General features: G+C 41.9%; 1 protein-coding gene across 9 annotated transcripts in view; it reads left to right on the top strand.

The window, feature by feature from the left end:
* Nucleotides 1-16,992, top strand: part of enox2 (ecto-NOX disulfide-thiol exchanger 2) — a 262,213-nt gene that overhangs the window by 110,916 nt on the left and 134,305 nt on the right. The window lies entirely within an intron of this gene.

Raw genomic sequence — 16,992 nt, 5'->3', positions numbered from 1 at the left:
TATATAACATGATCCGAAAGAGAAAGAGAGCCAAGAAGCCAAGGACATTATCTTACTGCAGAAGTCTGTATCTTGCTTTTCAGTGTTCTCTTTGTATGTCTTTTTTTCTTCTCACTCTCTCTCTGTCTAATTTGCTTTCTGTGCACATAGACAAATACACATGTATGCCTATCTGTTGAAATTGCTGTAACCTTTTCAGAGACGGTTCTATCAGTGAGCTTTCTGTCAGATGGTACTGGCGCAGTGTTCCTGGAGAGATCTGGAGGCTCTGACAGCATAAAGCTGATTAGACGCTAACCAAAGATTCATTAGTTTTATTTAATGGAATAGAAATGAGTGGTTGGGAGATTTGAATAAATTAACCTTCATTGGCTCCCTAGAGGCAATGGGAGAATGACAGAGAGGGTGAGGATGAATTTTCCCCTTGTCACTGATATAATGAGTTCTGATTGCATTATTGTTGCATGGAGTATGTTGTCATTTAACCCTGAACCGGAAAGAGCTGTTGATCACACAGCATGGCGTATGACTGTTTATTTGCACTGAATTTTTATAAATAGCTCTACAGCTAGTACAAAGCAACTTAAATATATGTTTTACAGGCATTTTTGCTCTGAAAAAAAATAGATAAAACCTTGCTTTGCTCATTTTTCATGTGTAATTATTGTCCTTTCTTATATGAACTATTCCAGCACACAACATTGTGCGAGCCAAGCGAAATATAATCTCACTGGGTGAGATACTTTTGGAATAGGACAGGGCCACTGCAGTGGAATAAAATTAATAAAAACAAAGAAATGATGACTTTCAGTGTTTACTTGAGCTTTGCCCGTTCTTATTTGTTTCTAGGAGTCCTGCAGTCTTTCTCGTCAAGAGAGACCACCCGCACTGCCTCCCTCCCACATGCATAGAAACTAATTTACATTACCTCAGTGGTAGGGAGGTCAGGGCTGAATTCCTAGCAGGCTGTATATTTTTACTGTTTGAGGTACTTAAGTTTCATCTAATGGAAAGAAGCATGGTGATATGCTTTACCCTTTTGCCAGAAAGAGGCCCATTAACCTCTCTCCTTTATTGCTATGAAAGAAACAATATCAAAGTAAGGAAAACCAGCCAGATTCTTGGTGTCTGCAGCAAAAAAAATCCCCTAGAATTCAGTTAGTATCAGAGTTACATGTTGAGTGACTAATGAACTGCACTATATTTTGGAGATAGTAATTTGTTGTCTTGCTGTTCTGGGATTCTGGGGATATTAGGGAAAAATTGCAAGTTGTGCTGTTGTAAGAAATTACTGAGAACAGTGTCCATGATAGGACTAGCAAGCAACTTTGAAACAGCTTTCAGTGTAAATTTATCATTCATTGATCACGGCTGATATAATATTATAATGAAGTTCTTGCTTTAATTTCCTGTAGAAAAAAATTAATGGAGATTAAAATCCAGTCACAACATTTGTCAAGAGTATCTGCAAAGGCAGTGCAACATCAGAGCAAAACAAGTCCATTTCCAGATCATTGCCCCAATCTTCTGTCTTTATGATAGCTACCCTTCCCGTCTGCTGGGCATGTTTTGGAAGAGACACCGAATAAGTCAAAGGAGTCAGAGGTTTGAGGTTTAATATGAACTGTCCTCTCTGCTTCCCATCCTTGTTTCTGACCTTGGCTCTTTGGCAGATCCACAACACCACCTTAGCTTGTCATGTAGCCTTGTTTTTCTCTTGCTGAAACTCCAGCCTGCATTAACAGCCTAGACCCTGGCTCTCACTTAAGATGAATGCTGACAGTGTGCTGAATATCGGCAAGCACAGTGGGCCAAAGGGAGGCCTGCAGATTTTTTTTTTCTTTCTTTGGAAAATGTCACAATTTTCTAGTGGGAATATATTAACTTTTACTTGGTCCTCAGTGGTGCAGTCATCTTTTTCTCATAATCTGCATACTGTTGACCTTCATTAGTCGCTTATTTAATCTATCGTTTTTACGTAGGAATGTGTTAACAATGTTTAATTGCATCCCACTGTTAACATAGATTGTGGTGAATGACAACAGGACACTGTAGTTATAATGTAGGATTGATAATGTAGGACAGTGAAGGATTTAGGAGCCAAATATACCTTTTTTTTTAGTTCTTTAGCCTATTTTTTACTCCAGGCTGGCCTTTTGGTAAGGGCTGAGACAAAGCGCTGTATTTAGAGCATTGTTTGCGTTTGTCAGAGTTTCAAGTTTTAAGCCTCTGGGGTCTGAATCTCGAGTCTCTGGCATGCGAGTGTGAGTCAAGCTTCACGTCACTTTGGTGCGAGTGTGAGTCGACTCTCAAGTCTTTAGCAGAGAATTTTTGTTTAGTCTCATTATTGACTGCAGGCATTGCATTGTTCAGAAGTTAATCCTGTCAGGGTTGACACAGCTTCAAATAATAAGTCTTTCAATAATGAAAGAGGCAAAACAGCTTGAAACAGTTGGTTGGTCTGTAGTTTATAAAGCACATAATGTAGCTAGGTAGTGCAATTGCTTATCCAGCTGAAACTTTAGCAAAGTTAAAAGGAATGTAATCTGTAACTTGCTTAATGTTGAGCTAGAATAGCTGACAACTACAGCTGTGGTAGCTAGTGAGCTAGCTAGCATACCTGCTATGCAAACCATGTGCTAGTCAACAGTTTGAAGTTTTTCTGCCTCTTTCCTTTGAGCTCTGCATTTACTACATGTAGCACTCTGTCCTGTCAATCAGACTGAAGATTATTTTATAATAAAAGGCTCATTGTTTGATCTGATTGGCCTGACGCCACTGCAAGCTGCAGAAGAACAGCAACCCAGTAATTGCTGTATTTCATCATTAAGACACAGTAGTTTGACAGATGGACAGGTAGGCTGATGGTGTGGTGTAAAAGGTGATAATCAACATTTTGAAAAAAGAACTGAGAGAGAACCAGAGGACTAATTTACCATCAAGCAGCTTGTAAATATTTTGTGAAACATTCACATTTAAGAAGTGTGCGGGCGGGGAGCCCCAATAATTAACAGTATTGAATATTATGCACAAGTTTTATATTTACTTTTACTATTAAACTGTTAAAGTGGGGCCCAGTGGTTAGTTAAATTATAAAAACGGCTCTGGTATGACAGAGAATGACTTGTTTTTAATATATATATATAGTGTTAACATAGCATTGGAAACCAGTTGCGGTGTTAAGTTACTCCAGCACTCCCTGCTCTTAGCATGCAAGTCACCTTGAATCTGCACCAGAAGAAGCTCATAAATGCACGTTTGCAGTAAAGTTTATTATAACACCAGGGGAAGGTAGTTTTCAAACAATATTGGGATAATCCTTATTAGGCTATATTGTGTAATATGTAGTTTTACTAAAGATTTTCATTAAAACTGTTAATGGTTAAAACAAAAAAGCATGTTCACTTAAAATAGAATAGAACGTAGGTCAAAGCTGCAGCTGATCATGTGTACTCGTGTGGGTGATATAATCGATAATCGCCATTGTGAAAATATCATGCCAGTTATTTTTAGATATCGCCCAGGCCCAGTGTGTTCATGTGTCTGTACATGTGTAGCCCGAGTTAAAGTGCTGAGATGCTCTGGGCTGGTTAGTCTGTCTGGTTTGAGGCTGATGGTGTAAGGCTTCACTCTGTACTCCCCACAGATTCCTGCTGGCTTTTTCAAATCCAAGGATGACAAGTCCTGCAGCTGAGGCCCTCTCCTTGCCGCTATTACGCTTTGATTGAGAGGAAATGGTGAAACTAAAAAACAACAGGCCCCGCACAGCACCTCGGCTTGCGGATCAGCCGGCACAGTAATGCGGGATTCTGCTGTTTTTGTGCAGGGAAATTTAGAAAACCACAGATAATGAAACTCCCCATGTTCTCATAATACAGGCTCTTAAACATGGGGACATCATGATGTATGATGATGAAATTAGCCTAATGGAAGCACCAGAATTATTCATGCTGCTAAAGAGACAATGCTGCTGTTGTCTCGCCGCATTTGTTGCCTGTGGGCGTATTCCACCAGTCTTCGCCACACATGCTAAACTACTCATAAACACATAGTGTAAACAACCCAGCACATGATTACTAGCCAAGGGGAACACATTGACATGACTGATAATGTTGGCACAAGCATGTAACTACACTGCAAAGATCGTGGTGTTGAGATTATTACTGTTAGAGAATCATTTTACAGTGAGCGCTCAATAACATACTCCTTTCACCAGGTTGCAAAACGTTTGCGCTGTAGCTGTGTTTCTTATACGACTTTGTTGTTTCTCATCACTCAGACAGAGGAGGACTGTCAGTCAGACCTTAATTGAGTGGTCAGGTTGTAGTCAGAGTAATTAAGTCTGGCTAATAAGCATTCGGACGTCACTCTGCTGAACCTCTATAGGTTCTTCTGTGTCCCTGCTCATAGAGGCGGCTCTGTGCTACCTGCGCCTGTTAGCATTTTTCTGCATGTGTGTATGGGTGTTTGTGTTTAAAGAGCCTCAGTTCCCCCCAGCCACTCTTTCATGTCTGCACCAGGGGCAGGTGGAGGAAAGCTACACTGCATGCATTGATGAGAGCAGCCTGTGAGCTTTGCCTCACACCAAACACTTGATAAAGAGCCTGCTGTGCAAGGCATGGTCCGTTAACGTCGCACTGACATCAGCAGCCCTGTTTACACTCCTGCAGCCACTTTCACAAACCTTAATTGATTCATTCACAACTTCGCTTCATTTCTAGTCAATTCATGCCTCAAACGGTTTTGCCTCCAGAAGTCAAAAATGAGGGCTAAAAATAACTCTGACTAGAGGAATCAACCTTTCCATGGAAAACACGCTACTGTGTACTGTTTATTTGTTAAGTCAGTTACTGGGGTGAGTTACAGAAGAAAGTTGCTTTATGGAAGATAATTCAGCTTATGTCTTGTCACCATAATTTACAGCAGCACATGCTGTCGATGCTCTGTACTTGTGCTATAAATACTCAGGCACCAAGGTGAAAAGCTAAGTTAATAGACCAATAAGAATTCTCCAGACAACTGACATATTCCCTGTAAGCCAAATCACTCAGACACCTTGTTCATTTATCTGGCCAGGGCTTCGGTCGTTCCACACAGTCAACGTGCGCATTCCCAAATGTGTCAGAGATCATGCCAGGCAGCCGCTGCTAAGAATAGAGCCTCATTGTCTCTCCTTTATCCAGTGTCAGTGCTCAAACCTGTACACCTTGCTGAGTGTAGCCTTGTACACCTTGTGACTGGGTTTCATCACCGGTCTTAGAAGAATTAGTGGACTGGAGCTTGTGTCTTTTGCTAATTTTGGCTCATGTGCTTGAACTTGCCAACTGCTGGAGGACCGTTGGAGCGCCAGGGCGAGGTTGTTATCTGACCTTGTGAAATTACAGCAACCACCCCTCCCCCCACCGTTATTATTTATTCCCCAGCATCTGGTGGCCGGCACGGTGCAGTGAGGTGCGGAACGGAGCAACGTGGGACGCTCTGTTCAGATGAGCGCTTCCAGAATGGAACCTGTTACATTAGTGCATTCTTGGCAAGGCTGAACAGCGTGACCTCTGTATTGACTCAGTGGGACACAGTGCCCTGTGCTCCACTACATCTATTCAGCCAAGGCTTTTAGGATTACTGCTTGCTGAAGCTTACATCAATTCATGTATCATTACTGTTAACCTATGAGGCCTTTCTGTTGAGTTTCACAGGTACAATGTGTGTTATTTTCTATTAAAAAGACACATGCAAAATATTAAGACAGATACATTTTTACTTACCAGTATTGTGTGAAGAGAAGCAGTGCTTTGTAGCTGTCCTTGAACGAGGAAATGCCTTTTTTTTTAAATGGTGGTCATGATGAGGTTACTCCTGTTCTGTTCCTGTATCTTAGAAAGATCAGCACTGAGCTGCATTGGTGGGTTTAATAACAACATTGAAAAGAATTACTCAGTGTACCTTTCAAAGATGTAAGAAGTTCAGTCGGCATCACCAGCACAGTTAAACAAAACCTCACCATAAGCATTTTGGCTTCTCTTAGGTGGTGACTGAGTGCTGAAAAGAAAAAAACAAGCCAGCTGAATGCTCTAGGTCACTGATGTGTTAATGTGTAGTGGCACACAGTGGTCCTCTCTCTCTCTCCGTCAGATGGATAAATTGGGCTTAATGTTTGTGTTAAGTTGTTTTCAGGCTCACGGAAGATTAATGGCTTGCCCCTGTTCTCTGCAACCCACCGCCGAGGAGCTCTGACACACTCGGGCCCTGCTGAATGCGAGGCTTTGATAGAAACATTGTCCGTGTTCAATAAATCACCACGCGAGTAACACTGCCCCAGCTGGTGTTAATACGGCCTGCATTGTAAAGGGGAACGAGACTTGGGCTGGAACATTCTAGAACATTAAAAGCAGGTGTGGTGGAGTAGAGTTGAATCATATTGCAGCAGAAAAGCCGTTGCAGGGAGCTCTTTGACAACTCTCAGTCTCTGCCGAGGAGCCGCATGTGCTGCTCTGGCACTGCAAAGCATCTGGCGGAGAAGCGTTGAAGGTTCCTGCCAACATCTCAAACAGCTTCTGGCCTTTCGTATTGTCAGCCTCTGTGTTTGCGCGTAAGTGGGATTTAATTTCCACCCACTGAGAGACAGGCACCTGCCACACAGGGCGTGCTGCATCAGGACTGGGGCTTGTCCGGTTCAGCTTGACAGATCACAGGCAGATTAGAGGATGTTCTGTTGCGCTGAAGGCTGAATGAACCCCGCTGCTGTTTCCTTGCTTTCAGAGGGACAGCCCCCAGGTGCCTCAAATGCATTTACCGCTCCTGATTGTAGCCCACTACCTCTAACTTACCCTGAGGCCCTCACATGCACATGACCCGACTGTGTGAATCTCTTCCCAGTGTGCCTCTGTCGTGCCTCCCCTGGTGTGTGGCTACAGTAAGCACTGTCCCCTCTGAACTTAGTCCAGAACCTCCAGGCCTGCCCTGAGGCTCCATCCATCCAGGAAGAGGAAGCCATGCAAGTCATGCCTTTAATATGCTATGCCTGGTAGGCCCCTGTTCTCCTCTCTGTGACTGATCTGTAGACAACAGTGTACACGCATACACAAATACACACGCACATCACATCATCAGTGCCTGTCGAGGAGAGTCAGCTGTGTCTGTGATCATCAGTGCTGCCATTATCTGTGTTGCTGCATTGATCCTGCTTAACCAGTGGTATACGTTGCATGTTTTTGTTGTACGCTGTAGCTTACCACACTAGGCGGTCATGAATTCATGCCTTTTGTTTAGTGTGTGTATGTGCAGGCAGCACACCAGAAGAACTTGATGTCAATTCTCTTTGATAAAGCCCTCCTGCTTCTTGGCCCCATGCATGCTCTTTGCTAATACAGCATGTGGCAGGGGGCTCAGGCCGCGCTGTTGCTATTGTCATTGCTGTTATCGATTCACATTTATTCCAGCTGTGAATATTGTAGCAGATCTTACATGCGCTTGCAAGTGACTCTGATTCTTCACAGCTGCCATTGCAAGTGTCGCCTACGGCTCACCATGCTTTGGATCAGTGAACCTCTGAACGGGGGCTCGAGAGGTTGGAGCTAGAGAGCAAGGGATGAAGATGTATGGAAGAAGGAGTGGAAATGACAAGAGAGTGCCGCTATTATGGACTTTTGTAGAGGCTCTGTTCTTCAGTGTATAGCATTAGCATCTTGTTTACATCTGTGTATAGAGTATAGTGGGCATTTTCCCTGTTTTTGCTCTTTGAATATTCTCATTTTTAAATGAAAAATATTCAAAAATTCCAACTAGAAAATATATTAAATTCTGGTGACTGCAAAAAATGTAGACACTAAGATTTAATATTTATTCCATGTGGCTAACCATAAGAGATTGATACCTGATAATTCTGAGCTAGTAGACTTTTGTGTTTCTGGCAGATATGATTTAGCCCCCTACCAGCTGACCTGCAAAATGAAAACTGCACAATGTACAAGAGTTCCACAGTGTACATTGTGTACATTTCTATTTTTAAATGCAAAAAACCTCATGGACATGGCTTGTAACTCACTGCTTCACTCACTCACTCATGTTTAATTCTCCACAAGGTGGCGCATTTCAATGTTAATAGAGTTTGGTGCTCCACAGGAGCGGTGCTTCACATCAGTTTCTGTGTTATGTGAAATATTTCCAAATGTGGCTCTTCTTAGGTGTCGTCATTGGCTTAACTTGTCTTGACATTCTACAGCAGGGGTGCACAACTCTCATCCTGGAGGCCCGGTTTCCTGACCGTTTTGTGATTTACCTGCTCAAACACACCTGATAACACTCATCTGTATATTGCCAGGTATAGGGGTTGTGTTTGAGTAGGGGAACCATCAAACTGTGCTGGATGCCGGCCCTCCAGGGCCAGAGTTGCACACCCCTGCTCTGTGGTTTCTATGTTGTGTGCTCAGTCAAAAACTTATTAAAAATTGCAAGACGTACTTAACTTTTTATCCAAACTATGCAAGTCTCAAAGAACAAATTAAGTGAGTCAATACGGAGATGAGTTTGGATATCTAAATATTCAAATACCCATGTCCCTTACTATTATAAAAACTTGCCCTCTCTCTGGGGAGATGAAGCTCTTCCCTCTGTTTGTTTGAGACTCCATTCACCAAGTGACAATTGATTTTTTTTTTTCCTCCGTTTTTCCCATTTTATCTGTATATCTTCTGAAATGATCAGATGATCTCCTCAGTTTTCTGCTGTCGTCCAGTACATCTCATTGTCATGCGCTTGTGGCGCCTGTACCTCCTGTTCTTTTTGCTCAGCCTCCAAATCTACTTCCTGTTCTGCAGCCATCCTGCTGTTATTTGTTTTCCCTGGCTGACGCCAGAGTGATATTTTCCCTTCATCTTTTTCTCATAAGGGAAGAAGTGGTTTTGACCAGCTGCTGAGTGCTGCTTAAATAAATCGGCCGACTCTGCTCTAATGGAGGAGATGGATCCTGTTGGGAGGAGGCCAGAAAGACTGTGTGACTGAGGGCAGAGATCTCAGGGCGATAGCCCAGAGTATTCATGCATAAAATAATGATGGCCATGGGAAAGAGAGTTTGAGAATTTCTCATTTACCATAAGGGAGTCCTTTCGTGTGGGATATTTAGCTTAAAGGCATAAATTGCTTTTGTTCGAACCATGAAACAGGAAAGGACAGAAAAGTATTAGTGGGGGAAATGGAAAGGGAAGATTTGCGGTACATGCAGATTCCAGAAGCCGTATTCTGAATCACTTGGAGCGTGAGCCAGTTCAGTAGTGAATCACAGGCTCAAGACAGAAATGCATGGATAAATGTATCTGCTGTAGGATGGCAGTGGCAGCAACATGTTATTGCAAAAGCAGAAGAAGTGAAGCTTTAGACATGGATGTCCAAGAGAAGCTGGAGTCCAAGGTTACCCTCAGATTACATGCACTGGAGGAAAGGGAGTTTGGTGTGAAATACACTTATATGCATTGCAAAGAAGCTCAGTCTGTTCAGTTTGAGAAAATTTGGTTACGTCCCAGGAGGACAGGCCGGATTCAAAGGCTGGCTTCCGGCAGCACTGCCAGCTATATAAAGGCAAGCCATTGGTTAGTCACTGTTCCATACCCAAAGCTATGAGCCCAATATTTTTATGTAGTCATAATTTAGTTTTATCAAACACAGCTTTTTTGTTATGACCCAGCCACAGAGCTGGACACCTACCCGTGACACACTTCTTCAGCTGTTGGGTTTTATATTTATTAGAACAAATTCAGTCATTATTTGTCCTCAGCAGTGTTGCTGTTACCCTTTATTATCTGACAGTATTCTTACTCTTCAAGATAAGCAGTACTGGATGAATTTAGTGGTGTAACTAGGATCTTATGGACCCCCAAATGAAAATTCCTTAAATTCATTTAAAAAAGGAACAGCTTTTTAACTTGCTATGTCTCAACCAAACTGATGCCCTAACAAAAGCTAGTGGTTGAAGTATATTATTAAGTTATCGGAACTACCTATGAATCATTATTGTAAAATTGTGTAAGTCCCCTGTGCCACAAGCTCCAGCACAGTTTCCTTGCCTTCACTTCTGGAAATGCTGGATAGATTTCACAGCACTACTTTTTGGAGAGTGGTAAGCAATGTCACAATTATTGTAACTCCACCCACCATCAAAAATGCACTTGAAGGGGTCTAATGTGAGTCTTAGGAGGGATATTCTGTAGATGTAGCAAAGGAAATTGTGGTTTGCAGTGAGATGGAATTAGTCCAAGGGGATGTCCAAGGTCGGGTACTGAGCCTTGAGGTACACCTTGCATGACTGGAAAGGGAGAACATGGAGGAAAATGAACTGATTTCTGTCGAATCTGCCTACTGAGTGCAGCACCCTTAGCCACTCCCTCAGTGGCTTTGCTTGTTTTTAAGAGGTGTTATTATTAATTATATAATTTTGACTTTTATGTTTATTGCTTATATACATTTTTACTGGATGTAAACAGAGGCCCACTGCGCTGAGCTTTCAGTCTCAGTTTTCATTTAATAACTGACGGTTATAAATACATACTTATTCATTTGGTAGCTGTATGAGCTGGACGTTCCACTGTGTTGGAGGCAACATGCAGGTTTAAATGTGATAAAATGGCCATAAACTGATTTTACCCTTTTTAGGGTTTTGTTCCCTCTCCTCCTCTCCTTTTACACACTCTTTTATAATCTGCACTCTCTATACTCTGTCCTCTTGTCCTCAGTATCGATGTCATGTTCGGTTTCCCAAGAGAACCATGCAGTGAATTGATCTCTGAAGCCAGCTTAATTAAACAGGCTGGTATAAATTAGGCACTTTTACAGCGGGGCCACCCGACATGTTTACAAGATTAATTGAAGCATCTTTCATACCTGAGAGGTGGTTGGGGAGGACCTGCCAGGCCTGCCAGATGGAGCTGGGGCTTGATGGGGGGGCAAAAGAGAGAGCGACAGACTGACTGATATACAGGAAGACAGATAGACTAGACAAAAGTACAGTAAGCAAGTGAGGTATTTCTCTTGCATTGTGCATTTGATGTTTTTTAGACAGGATCTATCCTCTGATGGACTGTGGTAAATCATGCAAGGCAGACTCTTGAGGAAAATGCAAACAAGCATTTTATTAAACGTATATGTGTGCATGGCATGACAGGAGCTTCAGTCCCTGATGTACATGCTAGGCTTTGGAATGTGCAAACGAGAGGGATTGAGAGAGTAGTAAACTTTTTCTCTCCTCTCCTTTGTGCAGCGTTAGATTTCCCAGTCGGTTTGAGGGGAGGCTGTGCGCTTTTTCTCTTAGACAGTTTGTCTTGTCTTCTTTATAAGCACACAATAGTTTTGGCCCATCCTCTCAGATCAGGCCTAGCAGCCCTGATTGAGGAGGGGTGAACGCTGCGTTCCTCTAAAGCCCTCTATTACATTGTGATGGAAATGCGGTTGCGCAAAGTGGGAAGCTAACGGGGGAGCTGGAAGAAGGAGGGCGTGCGTGATAGATTCAGAATGAGAGATTTCATCATGCCATTGACGATAGGAAAGTGTGGTGCTCTGACTGCTGCGAATGCTGCGAGACATTTAAAATTCCCCCTGTAAACACATTAGGGAATCACTTGTCTTAGGTAACAAAGATAGAGAAACATTCATCAAAACAGTGCCTTCACACATGCATAAATGCATGAGTCTCATTTGGTGTCAGAGGCCGTCGGCAGCCCCCAGTTCCCTAGGCAGAATAGCAAAAGCTTTTGCTCACAGGAAACACTCTCTCAGTCACATCTATCGCCCTTCATCAACTGCCTCATCTCTCTCTCTCTCTCTCTCTCTCTCTCTCTCTCTCTCTCTCTCTCTCTCTCTCTCACTCTCCCTCCCCCTCCCTTCTGCACACTTGTTGTGTTCTTACCTTTCTCTTTCCTTGGAATCTAGCGATGCATCATTTTGGGAATTGTGGGCTGATGCTGATGAAAATGCTGATACATAAACATTTTTTAGACTGTAGAAATTAGGACTTTGTCTCTCTGAATGAGTGTTACAGAGATAAGTACCACTTATTTGTGGAGTAAAATGAATTAAATACTGACATATAGTCTTCTAGCAATGTTCTGCTTTTCAGGAATATGGTAAATACATCATCAAATATCTGTCAAACCTAAACATCTGTCTGATGTCAATATGTAATTTTAAGCAGATATCTGCCAATACCAGTATGATTCTGATATAGTGTATCCCTACTCGTTTCTGCTCACTCTTTTCTCCTCTAGCCCACCCCCTCTCTATGCCCCCCCGCCCCTCCTCTCTCTCTCCCTCTCTCTCTCTCGGATAACAGACTGGTGTTCTTCAGCAGCTCTGGCTCAGTATATATGATCTGCATCCATCTCTGTCCTCAGTGCATATCAGCAGTGGGAACAGTAATACTCATTTAAATCTCATCAGTGGCTCTGTTGAAGCATCACAGTCTTAGGCAAGAGTGCAGTGTCATAGCCATTCAGCCCAATTCACTCTTTTTCTTCTCTCTCTCTTCTGCTTAAAAGACTTAAAAGAAGATATTTCTTCCTCTGTTCTGTGTAAAGTTACTATTGGATCATTGTACTCAGCAGAAGGCAAGGTCTTGTTTATTCATAGTTCTCCGTTGTCAGCGTTAACACCATCATGGGCAAAAGTCCATAGACATAAATGGGGGTTCATTCAGTTTGTGCTAGAAGCCTCTTTATGTGGGTGAAGTGTTTATTTCTAGGTGTGTGGGGGGCTTCACCCTACATGTGCCGGAAGTAACCATAGCGATGCATAAACACACAGCAGCTGGAGACCACATAGAAATCTGTGGCCCAATGCTGGGCCCCTCACTTTTCAGTGCTCCGTATACATTGATCTATACATTTCCCTCATACAGTTTTCAGGGACTATAAAGGAAATATTTGCGTTCCACAATACAGAAAATTACATTTCAAGGTATGATTAATGAGAAGTGCATTGCAAATTATGCTAACTTGCTAGTTTTCAGAATTACTTTACTGGTACATTTGCATGGACAAGCAATTTGTCTTGGTGAAACTGGAGCTTATGTTATGAATGTAAATGGTAAGCAAATAAATGCAAGTAAATAAACACAGTGTACAGCCATTCTCAGTAGATTGAAGTTCCATGCACCACGAGCTGTCATTTGGCAGGACTAGTTCCAGTATTTAGATTCACATCTTCAGTGGGTACTAGAATTATTAAGCATTTCGCACATGTTCAGAGTAGGGCTACACAGTATATTGTTGGGTAATCATTATTGTTACCTCGGCCTTTGCTGTGCCCATATGAGCTCCTGTGGCTATTTTCATTAATCAAAGATATTCATGTAATTCAACAAAAATAAATAGTTTTAGTCAAAATAATTCACACCGATTTTTAACCACGGCACGTTACTGTGTGTTTTTAAATTTGTTTTAAAGCCATATGGCAATTGCCATATTGTAGCCATACTGTAGCCTTTGTGCTGGAATTCCAGTGTGGGACTGGGGTGTATGATGCACGTGACCATGCTTCTTTGTAAAGCACTGCAGTTAATAGGTTATTCATTTTGTTTTCATATCATCGTTGTGATCTTTTGGATTTGGCAATTATTTGATAGCACATGCTTTTAGAGAGCAACAGAGAGACGAGTGATGACGAGTTTGAAGGATAGGCAGTATTGGATATTCTTTATGGCTTTGAAAGTTGTGCTTGGTCTGCAGTTTCTGAGGAAAGGGTGAATAGGTAATGCATTTTTGATAGATAATGCCATTTTGACCTTTCAAGTTAACGTGAGAATTCACATTTAGAAACGAGTCTTTCTGAATTGGGTCATGATATTCACCTCAATTGTCATACATCTGTCTTGTAGGCTACAGCTTGCTAGGCTTTGTTTTAGCAGGGCATCGCCTGGCCTGGACTTCTGGGGCTGAATAGCTCAACAGCCTGAAATATTTTGAACCAGCTCTGAACTTTCACCCACTCCTCAAAAGAGAGAAAGATATAGAGAGAGATAGAGAAAGACAGAGAGCATGAAACAAGCATTAGATAGGAGTCGTGTAGCAGAGATTGATGCTGAGAGAGAGGAAATGTGCAGAGGATTTTAATAATGTTATTACTGGGGAAACATCTTGTTTCTGACACATTTTTTTTCATCTTCTGTTACAAGTAGTGTTTTCGCTCTTCTTTTTTGGCCTTTTTTATTAAGTTTATTACTAGGTTTATAAGACAAACCAATAAGCATTGATGAATCACTGCACATTTTGTTTATGTGTAAAACTTCACATAAAATAAAAAGTAGCATCTGCACGCAGGTTAATTTACACAAAACATTCTGGAGGAACGTTATCCCAAAACAGCTCTGCATTGAACTGGGCTGAGCCTTCGGCTCTTCACCTCTGTGTTTTAGCATCTTGTACCACCAAACTATCTCTGCTAGCTTCCATTTGTGTTTTGGGCAGTTTTGTTAATAAACATGTTCATGTTCAGTTAATTAATTTCTTCATTTCATGCCCCCCCCCCCACTTCCCTCCATTCATTCTCCTAACCCCTGAACACATTTCAGGCAAAGAAATTTAGATTGAGAAATCCATATGTGAAAGAGGTCCTGCTGCTGTTTCTCTTTGGGTCTTGGGTGTTATCATTGTCCCTGGCCAGGGTCAGGTGACAGCGAGTGCTTGATTTGATGGACAGGAAGTGGCGAGAAGCTTGTGTTTGTGTGCTGAGATGTAAAGGGCTGTGGCCAGCTGCTGATGTTATCCTCTCTCTTCATCTGAGAGCTCACTCCATGAATCATTACAGCCCAGTAGCTTTCTTCTCTCATTAGCGGCCCGTTACGTGCCAAGGACTTCTCGCTACTTCACAAGCTCTGCAGAGAGCCGGAGAAAGAGAGAGGATACCACATGAAGCAGAGTAAAATTTGTCATCAGCATCTGTGTATCATTGTTTGCTGTTCTGGAGTTTTTTGTTTTTGTATCAGATTTCATCTACTTTCCTGTATTTTTCTATCTCTTGCTGAGTTGTCTCTGTCCCTCTTTTTCTTTTGTGCGTTCTCTCTCTCTCTCTCTCTCTCTCTCTCTCTCTGTGTGTCTCTCTTTTGCCCTTTATAAGACAGAGAACTGCTGTATCACCATAACATACTGGAGGTCAGATGCAGCACACTAAAGTGATAGTTTGCCCAAAGTTCCCATTACCCCAAATGTAGTCAGTCAGCCAAGACATGTTTAGTGTCCAAAGTTTGTTTCTTTAGTTTTGCATTGAAGCTACAATGTCTGTCAGTGTCTGCTTATGTAGTTTCTAATGCTGTACAGCATACTGTTACCTACAAACAAGAGAGAGCACCGATCTGATAGCTGGTATCAGGCTGATATCGGCAGAAGATGCTGGGTGGGATATTGGTGGGAAAAAGTAATGAATTTGATCTGATATTGTCACTAACCTGAAGATAGCACAGTACTACTTGTAGCACCACCAAACAAGGCAAAGTTGGTCACGTGATGACATTAGGAACCACATGATAATGTCACATGATACCAGTAGGGTAGAATTTGAGTATTTGAGTAGCATGGAATCTAAGTATACACAGTTTTGCTCACATGTGGAATTAAAAGAGATTCTGTTCAGAGTTATTGAGCAATGCACTCGCTTGAGGGCAACGCTTTTCATTTCTATCACTTAGAGTTTAGAGTTTAACTAAACCAGTTAAATCTGTTCCAGTTGGACCGCTGCTGCAAGTGACACTAATGCAGTGTCTAGCTTAACACTATTCTTGACGCTTACCTGCCTAACACAACAGGGACGGCCACCCAAGTGTATTTTGTCTTATTTTAAATATTGTTTGCCTTTTATTTATAAGTCTGTTATTATAAAACCCACAACACGCTTTGTTTCCAATTCGGCTATGATGCAGAGAGCAAAGATGACAAGCAGGCCAACAGAAACTGACCAGACAGAGCCCAAAGGAGAGAATAACCAGACACAGCAAAGTAAAGCATTCTCCTTCCCTGATAACTTAACTTTTTATTAGTCTAATACATTGTCAACTAGGAACTTTGAACTGTATGGCCAGGCTGAAAAATGGTTTAAAATGTTTAGCTTGGTAGTTATAAGAGCCAGTAAAGCACTCATGCAGTATTGACTAGCGAAGTTATCCTGTGTAGCTTTTTTTTCTATTAGTTAGAAAAAATATGTAGTTATGCAGAAATAAAGTAAATGCAGAGTATGGATGGATGGATGGATTGGATTGGATTGGTGTCAGTAATAGCCAGCACTCAAGGTTTTACTATCGGTATCAGAACAGAAAAAGTGCTATCGAGCCAACTCAAAGTACTTTGATTTGACGCAATAAATAGTAGCAGCTGTCTTTTGGCTGGAATTTTATCCAAACTTTTGTCTATTTTTATAGATAACGTCTCATCAAATAGGTCATATTGTGTCAGAAACAACATGTGCAAGTCTGTTTGCAATTATTTATCAACTCAACACAGTTCAGGGCAGATTTGTGACGACTTTGGCATGCAGATTGCTTGATGCTAGCTGGTGGGATATAAGCGTCCATTACTTGTTAGCTATATTTCACTTGTAGCTCCAGTGCAAAACTAAAGAAGCTTCAGACACCAGACATGTCTTGGCTGATTGACTACACTGGGGCAAGGGGAGAGTCGAGAAATTGATTTTTTTGTAGAACTATGGCTTTTAGGCTGAAGAGTTTAGACTTTTGTTCAATGAACTAGGCATCAGGCTTTTTCTTCCTGAAGCAGAGTAACAGGGGGGGTGAACCTACAGGACATAAGGTGACATTCCTGGGCCCCATTCTTCCTGTTTTCTTAAGAAAAACAAAGCCAAGCAAAACAAGTGTAAACCAAGAGTGGTGATGAATATTTCATGAAAACAGTCCTGTGTCTTGCAGACATCGCTCTGAATCATAAATAGCGCCTCACATGTACTGTATGAGATGACAACACAGCACTGATTTATTAGGCCAATCGTTCACGTTAATTATTTGTT

Source organism: Colossoma macropomum, unplaced genomic scaffold, assembly GCF_904425465.1.
Source record: "Colossoma macropomum unplaced genomic scaffold, Colossoma_macropomum, whole genome shotgun sequence".
NCBI classification, from domain to species: Eukaryota; Metazoa; Chordata; class Actinopteri; order Characiformes; family Serrasalmidae; genus Colossoma; species Colossoma macropomum.
This window is presented reverse-complemented; position numbering and strand designations above follow the sequence as displayed.